Source organism: Euphorbia lathyris, chromosome 8 (genome assembly GCF_963576675.1).
Source record: "Euphorbia lathyris chromosome 8, ddEupLath1.1, whole genome shotgun sequence".
In the NCBI taxonomy this organism is placed as follows: Eukaryota; Viridiplantae; Streptophyta; class Magnoliopsida; order Malpighiales; family Euphorbiaceae; genus Euphorbia; species Euphorbia lathyris.
In genome coordinates this window covers 45,737,934-45,747,848 of record NC_088917.1, presented here as the reverse complement: position 1 = coordinate 45,747,848, position 9,915 = coordinate 45,737,934, and the positions used below count along the sequence as shown (strand labels likewise).

The window sequence follows — 9,915 nt, the reverse complement described above, 5'->3', positions numbered from 1 at the left end:
AAAGCCCAAATGGCATCCGCCTATATGCAAATGTCCCATACGGACAAGTGAATGTCGTCTTTTCTTAATCCGAAGGATCGACGGGAATTTGCATATAACCGGATAAGCCATCGAGGGTGCAAAAGAATTTATGACCCGCCATTCTTTCCAACATTTGGTCGATGAACGGCAAGGGAAAATGATCTTTTCGGGTGGCTTCGTTAAGTTTTCTATAATCAATGCATACTCGCCACCCGGTTACTTTCCGTGTGGGGATCAATTCCCTCTGATCATTTTCCGTCACCGTTGTGCCCCCCTTTTTTGGCACACATTGGACCGGGCTAACCCATGGACTATCGGAGATAGGAGTTATAAACAAGTTAATCACACACAAAAACTACCTAACATGTTTACTATGGTACTGAAACAATTATATACAACTTGTAAAAATACATGAAACTACATCAGTTTATCGAAAAACTTATTTGAAGATTCAATGTGGCGGTCGAAAAACTGTCAAATAAGTTTGTTAGGCAAGGGTAAAATTGATATTGCTTAGCAAGATTAGGGGATAAAATCACATTTAAATCTGCACTTTCCAAAAAGGATACTAGTAAATTTCGACCTTATCCCGTAAAAATTAAAAAAATCAATAAATAACTACAGATTCAAATTTTCTGTTAGTTAAAGGTAAGGGTAAAACTAATTTTTCTTAGCAACGTAAGGGGTAAAATTGCACCATTTCGTATATTTGGGGTAAATATGCACTTTCCTAAAAACGTGAATACATAGGGGTAAATTTTGACGTTATCCCATAAAAAAAACAAATCAATAAATACAACTTTGATAAAGTTGTTCAAGAACTACCCTATAATTCCAAAAAAAATCAACCAAAATCCAAACTTTGAGAATTTCTTACCTGGTTTTGTTTTCAGAGCTGTTCTGATCCTCATGACTTTGTTCTGAACTCCTTCTAGTGATTATGTGCTCTTGAACAGAGTATCCATCCAAATACAATGGAGAAGAATCACCATTTCCATGTTTACTGATATTAACAACTAACAATGTTTTCGCAACACTTCCGCAAAGTCGAATTGTGCAATAAAAATCAGGACAAACACTCAATCTCCCATTACTATCTCCTTCTTCTGATGATGAAACAATGACATCATATTCAAAATGAACAAAAGACATGATGATGATACGCAAAAAAGTCTACGCCATACTGTGATCCCGGCCTCACAACCCAGTTTTTCTTCCGGAGATGCGAATAAACCTTGAATAAATCAGGGAAAGTTTTCATCTTTGATTTCATATACTTCTATAGCTCATCAGAATTCATCTCACAATCATCATTGTCAACAATTTTCAGGCATTTTAAGTAATATTGTAAGTAAAATGCTTCCTCCATACCTAATTGAAACCATTGTTTATCTTTGGAAGCATTTATGATTGGCCGGCCGAAAGAAGTTCAGTTTGCTCGGGTTCTACTGCGATTAGTACACTGCATCCGGTAAGTAATCCATGAGGATTTGATTCAGTTAGAGAAGAAGAAAGCTGTGAAATAATCTTCGACATTGGATCTTCAAGTGCTTTAGCTTCTGCACTCTTTCCTTTCCATCTTGGGGCCATTTAGCTATATCCTGATAGAAATTAAGCACTTCAACAAGTTAATTAATTGTGAATTGCTTCAATCGAACACGTAATATGCATAGAATTGCTTCGATTTAGCATTTCATAGAACATGTAATATGCATGGTTTTAGCTTCTTCCTTCCCTTGAGCTACAGTTCCTTAAAATTGCTTCGATTGAGCATTTCATCGAACAGGTAATATGCAGAGAATTGATTCGATTCAGCATTTCATCAAACAGGCAATATGCATAGAATTGTTTCAATTGAGCATTTCATCGAGCAGGTAACTCACTACCTCTTTCATATTGGGGTTAAGCCGTCGTTGCGGCTGCACGGAGGGCTTGACTTTATCCTCCATAAAGATGCGGTGTGTGCAAATGGTGGGGATAATCCCTTTTATGTCGTGAATGGTCCACCCAAATGCGCCTTTGTGTTTTTGTAACACCGCAATTAATGCTTCCTCCATTTCCGCTGTCAAAAGCGAAGAAATAACAACCGGTAAGAAATTAGGAGGTTGTAAAAATACGTATTTTAAATTAGGAGGCAAGAGTTTAAGTTCCAAAGTTGGAGGTTCCTCAAGAGAGGTCTTCGGCTTTGCTTTGCTATCCCGGTCTAGACCCTCGAACCGGCTCCTTGCCAATAGACATTGTTCTATTTCGGATGAGTATTCAAACGGCTTGTTCAATGGCTCCTCATCCAAATGCTCAATACCATCTATTTCCGAAGAGGTTCCCGCAGAAGACCTATCACAAAATTCTTCAACAAAAAGATCAATAGAGTCTACGGAATTTAAAAAATTACAATCCGCCATGGTATTAGACGGAAATTTCATGGAGTTATACACGTTAAATTCGACCTCTTCGTCTTGCAACCGCAGGATGAGCTTACCTTCGTGGACATCAATAAGAGTCCTACCTGTTGCAAGGAATGGTCGTCCTAGGAGGATCGGTACCGAATCGTCTTCCGCCATATCGAGAACTACAAAATCGGCGGGGAAAATGAACTTGTCCACTTTCACTAAGACATCCTCCACAATTCCTTTTGGCCGGGCAATGGATCTATCGGCCAGCTGGAGCGTCATATTGGTAGGCTTAGGTTCTCCCAAGCCGAGCTTCCTAAATACAAATAAAGGCATTAGATTGATGCTAGCACCCAAATCACATAAGGCTCTCCTAAACTCAACATTACCAATCGTGCAAGGGATAGAAAAACTACCCAAATCCTTGAGTTTAGGTGGGAGTTTGTTTGTTATAATCGCGGAGCATTCCTCCCTGAGCGCTACCGTCTCATTATAATCCAACTTCCTCTTTTTGGCGAGGATTTCTTTAAGAAACTTCGCATATGTGGGCATTTGTTCCAATGCTTCCGCAAGTGGAATGTTAATGTGAAGTTTCTTAAAAATTTCCAAAAACTTGCCGTATTGGTGGTCCAATTTTTCCTTTTTAAGTCGTTGTGGAAAAGGGAGCTTCGGTACATAAGCTCCAATTGGATCACACACATTTTTATTCTTATCCAAGGAAGTCGCGGGTTTTGGATCCGAACCGGGGTTACTCACCACTTCCGCTTCATCACTTACCTGTGGAGCGGGTGGAGTCGCCTTTGGAACCGGTGGTTCCAAACCCTTACCACTACGGAGAGTTATTGCTTGTGCGGTCTCCCAATCTTTTGGTTTCGGGTTTTGTTCGGCGTTAATCGGGGGAGACCCATGTTGTCTCCCTTGTCGTTGGCGACTTAATTGGGCCACTTGCTGTCCCAAGTCCCTGCAAAATGCTTCATTGTTAGCAAGACGGGAAGATATTTCTTTAAGGAGATCAATTACCATTGCGTCTTGTGCATTGCTAGGAGGTTGTGATTTTTGCCCTTCTTGGATGTGAGGAAATTGGCCCAACCCTTGTTCCACAAATTTACCATGGGGTTCGGATGGGGGCTTCAACACATTCCGCTTGTTATCATAAGATGGAGTGTGTTGAAGCCTCCATCCGTTATTATTATTGTTATGGTGGTGATAAGCATGCGTGTTAGGATAGGAGTTATAATGAGAATTATACCTTTGTTGTCCCCCTACATAACTTACACTTTCGGCGTCACCGGCAAAAGGGCTTCCAGCTTGACAATCCTTACCTTGGTGGCCACCACCACAATGAGAGCACACTAGGATTTGTGCTGAATTCTGGAGGCTCATTTGCGCCATTAAAGCGTCCAGCTTCTTATTCATTTCAATCATGAAGATTGTGGGAGCCTCGTCTTCTACGGCAAAGGTTTGATGTTGCGAGGGTCCAGCAAGCTGATCTTCTTGCCATTGGACGCTTTTCCTAGCTAATTCGTGAATGAGCTCATACGCCCCGCTTGCTGATTTGCGAAACAAATCCCCACATGCGGCAGAATCAACGGTTGCACGATTAGTAGGTGTTAAACCATGATAAAAGGTACTTACTAGATCATGCTTAGGGATATCGTGATGGGGACAACTTCGGAGCAACTTTCGGAACCTAGCCCAAGATGAGTGGAGGGCCTCGTATCCAAGATGCCGAAAGGAAGTGATATCTTTTCTCAACTTAACCGTTTTAGAGGGCGGGAAGTAGTAAGATAGGAACTCCTTCTCAAGTTCCTTCCAAGAGGTGATCGACCCCGCCTCTAACGAGTGCAACCATTCCAATGCCTGCCCTGTCAAAGAGAAAGGAAATAGTTTTAGTTGGACGGCCTCAACCGGAACACCGTTTTTCCGCGAAGTTTCGGCACACATAAGAAATTTATCAAGGTGTTCATTAGGGTTTTCATGAAGTTCCCCTCCGAATTGACCGAGTTGTTGGATTAATTGGATCATGCTAGTCTTTATTTCAAATGTGTCGGCTGGAATGGTGGGGGCAACGATTCCATGGCAGATTTGAGGGCGATGTGGAGCAAGAATCTCCAACATCAAACGCGTGTCGTTGCCTTCACCATTACGGTCGTTATTCACGGGTTGTTCCGGCTCCCTTTGGTTGAACTCGGGCTGGTTAGCTTCATTGTTGAGATTTGCCATTCTTTCTCTACGTAACCTACAAAGAGTATGTTCAATTTCGAGATCAATAGGTACGAGAGAATCATTCTTAGATCGGGTGTGCATAAAGTAAAACAAAGATTATCAACAAGAAAGAATAATGTTAGTAAAAGTATATATAAACAATTTATACAAAAAGAATGCTTAAACTAACAATGAAATGTTTTTGTCTAATATTGTAGGAGATTATAAATCCCCGGCAACGGCGCCAAAAACTTGATGCGCGCGGCTAGTAGAGTTTTCTAATGACGACTAAATGTGTATTACAATGATTGCGCTATGACTATGGATGTGGTCTTTCTAAGTGCTTTGTATCTACTAGACGTCACTACTTAGGGGCAAGTGTACCCCGTCGTATCAAGTAATAATCCGGTTAAGACCGGGTATCGAATCCACGGGATTTATAATTACAAGTATTAGACGACTCGGTTTCGTATGTTATTTAAGCGGTGATTACTTTGGGGTAAAGTAAGACACAACTACACACTATCCCTAACTATTGGCGACACAGATTTATGTAGCTAAAACCCTATGAAGTAGGATGAATAACGATAAGTTATAACCACGATAAATAACGACTCTAAATGTATACGGATAATAATTTACTCTTGCAAAGATGACTAAGTGTAGTAGGACCGACCCGTGAAGCACTTAGACTACGTGATTCCTAGTCAAGGCGTGTCTAATACGGGGGAATTAGAAACTAGGGCCCGTAAGTTCCGTGGCTTGTCAATTCCTACGGTTTCCAGTTTGTCACTTCCGATAAGGCAACACCTATATAATTCCCTAAGGATAGCCCGAATGGCGGGGGAAATCGCGTTCTCCTACACAATAATCCATTACAAATATCAAAACAAGTAGCAAACACTAACACGTAAAGGGAAATAGAGATTATAAATCATGAAATTATAAATATGGAATGTATATAAACGGAATACAACCAAGCCTAGTACATAGGAAGAGTACAAGCTAATTAGCACGTAAAAAGGGGAGAATCCGCCCTTGAAACTAGCTAACCGGACTCAAAGTCGTCTCATAGCTCGTGGAGGTGGAACTCTCGAGCTTGGTGACGAATGGTGGAGCGGAACTTCGATGGAATGCCAGAGCAACCGAACAAGCTCTCGAGGTGGAGAGTTTAGCTACAAAAACTGAATCTATACTACAACAATAATCAAAATAAGTATAGTTTGCTCTCTAGTGTGTAATTAGGTCTTGGTATCAAATGAAGTTCAAGAGCTTCCTATTTATAAACATCAAGCAAGGGCAATATTGTAACTTCACAAAGCACAAGTATGGAGCAATATTATTTGGTGCAGAAATCCCATGATACGCCCCGCGTGAGGTGGTCTACGCCCCGCGTAAGTGCCCATTCCGTCAGAAATCTCCTGCATGTGGACCAATTCCATGTCTTGTTGTCTCAAGCACGCCCTGCGTAGCTAAAGTACGCCCCGCGTGTTTGAGTCTCTGAAGTTTTATTGCTTGAATTGGAGCTTTTACGCCGTGCGTAGCTGAAGTACGCCCCGCGTAAAAGAGTCTCTGAGCTTTTATCATTGAGGAATTGCCTGGTACGCCTCGCGTGTATGGTGATACACCTCGCGTACGAAGAGTTGACTCAAGGAGACAGTGCAGTCTGACTTTCAGGATTAGGCCAATTATTTCCGACATGTGTGATACGCCCCGCGTATGCTGAGTCAATTCCACATGGCGTCTGCGGATAAGGCAATTATTGCTGACAACATGTTTCACGCCCCGCGTATTTGAGTAGATTTTTGCTCCTTGCTCGTACCTGAAATACAAATCTTACAAGCCGAGTTAGTTTGACGTTTTTATTTCCTAAACTAATCAAAAACACGGAAAATTAATTGAAAGTACGAAATTTATTTTTATTTCTTTATTTTATCAAAACGCTTGATTTTTGTAATTAAACTTATTTATTTTATCCAAAATCAACCTGTAAATCACGCTAAAAGATAGGGGTAAAATACCCCTATCAGTTTGGCAACAAGACGTTTCATTTCCTCTCCCTACTTAAGGAGACCGACCAAAAATACGGCCCCTCGTTCGACTTGTATTATTTTCACACTTTTATTTCACAGTTCACCACATGCTCTGTGCTCTTTATCATTGGGAAACCCTATTTAGACTTGAGCGCAGGATGAGAACTCGTGGTTCTAGAAAGCAGGTAAAAGTCGAAGGATCAACGAAGAAAGAAAGAGCTAAGGGAAAAATGATGGGAACAAGCTCAGTTGTTTTCGTCCCTGATGAAAAATTGGTGAAAAAGCTATCTCGGTTCAAAGATGCAGCAGTACAGACGTACTACGAGGAACTTGCGCAACTTGAATTCGGGCCTGTGAGAACAGTTTGTTGGGAGACCTTGAAGAAGCTCAAACTAGACGTACGTGTGCGGAGACTCATGGAGGCAGGCCATTTCGGCTGCTTCTTTGAAATAGCGGAGCCGGCCTACAAAGAACTCACGCTGGAATTCCTAGCTACGTTTAAGCACCATTCCGAGATTACTGACCCGGACGAGGAAGGCAAGTTTAGTTTCAGGCTAATGACTCACACCCAGCGGCCTTCATTGAACATGTTCAACAGTCTATTGGGTGCCACGGATGACGATGACCTTGAGTCGGAAAGTTACAAGGAGGTGTTCACTCAAACCCCTGATGTATTTGACCCACAGGCTTTCTGGCAATCTATTTCGAACCAGCCGAGGTATGACGGTAGTGTTTCCAAGGCTTCAAATATTGATGACTATGCCGTCCGGTACCTCCATAAACTGGTCTCTGGCACCATCTTTGCCCGCGAGAACCAGGCCACTATTCCCCATGCCGACCTTACGGCTTTGTGGAGTATGACAACCGGGCCCAGAATGAATCTAGGCTATTGGTTTGGGGAGTACATTGCCAATTTTGGGAAGAAGAATTCCTCGGTCATTTGCTGTGGGAGCATCGTGACTCGGATTGCAGCAGAAATTAGAGTCTTTAAGCCAGAGGACCGCACCCGGCTCACTGTTGTAAACCACCCTGACCAGATTGATTTAAGGAGTTTACAGAGCATGTGTTTTGGGAAAATGGTGAATGGGAAGTGGGTCTGGATGGCAGACTTTGTTGAATCAAGGAGAGTCGAAAGCCGAAAAAGGAAGAGTGAACCTACTGTCTCTGTCTCCTCTGAGTCCGAGCAAGTTGAGCACGAAAAAGATCTTGCCTTTTACATGAAATGTGCAAAGCTCACCAATGATGATATTGTCTGTAAGTTTAATGCCATATTTGCACAGAATGTAGCTAATCGCGACCAGATCCATGCCCTGGAGCATAAAAATGTTATTCTACAAAGTGAGGTGGATATGCTGAAGCACCTCTGTGTAGAAGAGCATGGGCGGGAAAGTCCTTCGGGTGCTTCGGTCAAAAGTCCGGTAAGAGCGAAATCTGCTGCCCCTGAAACCCATGCCGCTACCTCCTCGAAAGGGGATGGTACTGCTCCTGCTAAGGATCGAGAGGTTGAGTCCTCTCGTTCTCCTCTTGTCTAAACCATCACACTTGTCGCTATCCAAGCATCCGGTAACACTTATAACCCTTCTTTACATTTATTGTTGCACTCCAATGCGATCATGGTATGATTATTTTTCTCCCGTTTTGGTATAACATTGGGGACAATGTTGACTTTAATTTGGGGGTGGGATGCATGCGTTTAAACTGCAAAAAATTATGTGCATAACATGATAAAAAGATGAAACATGCTGGTGTTATAAACTGATATGTTTAGCAAATTTCCCTCCAATAAATCTCGACGTCCGCTCTAAGCATTTTGTCTGTTATTTGTTTTTTTGTAATTATCTCATTCTCTTGTCTAACTCCTAGCTGTTAGTGCTTTTGTGATTGCGAATTGAGGTAATAGCTTTGTGAAATTATTTGAACTCCCAAATCGTGAAGTTCTAAAAAATTTTAAGTTTTAAATCAATCTTCACTTAAAGAATCTCCTGCTCCAATGCAAAAGCCCTAAAATGTGAGAACTTGAGCCTACATTAGCATGAAAATGCATTGTTTCTTCATGAGAGGGCTAGTGCATATTGTCCTTAGGTAGATATTGCTTTGGCTGCCTGGTCAAAATGGTAAAATTGTGGAAGAACATAGGAGGAAAAAGGCATTTAGATTCTAATTTCACTCCACAAAAAGCCTACCCGTGCTTTGGACCCACATTTTTAGGATACCCAACTTGAGCCGTAGCCTATTCTTTCTTAAACACTACGTAATGAAACCAATTCCCTTCACTGAAATCCCAAAATACCTTGAATTTGTCTCATGCCTCAGTACAAGCTGCGCGAGTTAAGGAAAATTACAAATTTTAAGAAATTCTGAGTGGATAAAAATAAATTTGTTGAAATGGTGACATCTGAGGAATGATGATTGAGTGAAGTTTTGTTGTATGCTCAAAACATATGTTCATATCTTGAGCCTGAAATGAAATGTTTAAATTGGTTGTCTCTTGTGTGTTTGAAGTTTAGGTTGGCCAGTGTTGTAAAACAAACTGTGCAAAGTAATAAAGTGAAACAAGTTCACTAAATGTTTAAAATGTAATTAAGTTGAGTCGCTTGGCATGTGGACATAATTCTTACACTAAATAGCCGTTCATTTCAATACCCTGGCCTTAGCTTAACGTCACAACCTATGTGTAAGACCTTTAGACTATGTTCTGGAAACTTTTGATCCATCGAGATAGGGCCAAAAAGCAATGTCATAACCTAGCGATGATTGTTCTAAGCTGAGGAGTGATGATCCCTTCCCTTATGGCAAAAAGGTCATTTGAGAGTGAGCGAATCCTCCTGAACTTAGTGAGGCTTGGAGCAATGCAGGTGGTTTAAATGATGATTGAGGTTCAATTTGAAGCTTTGAGGAACTTCATAAGAAAGGGATAAAAAAATTTAACTCTAGCGAAAAAACCTCATTAGCAATCATGATCTGCTCAAAAAGTCTTCTGTCGTAAACTCTTTCTGTTTGAATCATTTTTCTAAATCTGTTTCGCCCGTTCATCTTTGCTCGATAAATATTCGTCCATTATTCATACCTAATCCCTTGTGATGTTATTCTTATCTCTTTGTTTACTTGAGGACAAGTAAGGATTTTATTTGGGGGTATTTGTTAAGCATGAATATGACTGCAATTAAACAGCATGTTAATAACAATTTGTGAGTGTTTTAGGCGAAATATTCCTAAATAAAGAGAACTTATAAGTGTTTTATGCAGATTTGTATTGATTAAGTCAA

At 41.1% G+C, this 9,915-nt stretch overlaps 1 pseudogene; it reads right to left on the bottom strand.

Moving 5' to 3' along the window:
• Positions 1–384: 384 nt before the first annotated feature.
• Positions 385–1,871, bottom strand: LOC136203598 (tRNA-splicing endonuclease subunit Sen2-2-like; annotated as a pseudogene).
• Between the last annotated feature and the right edge of the window lie 8,044 nt (positions 1,872–9,915).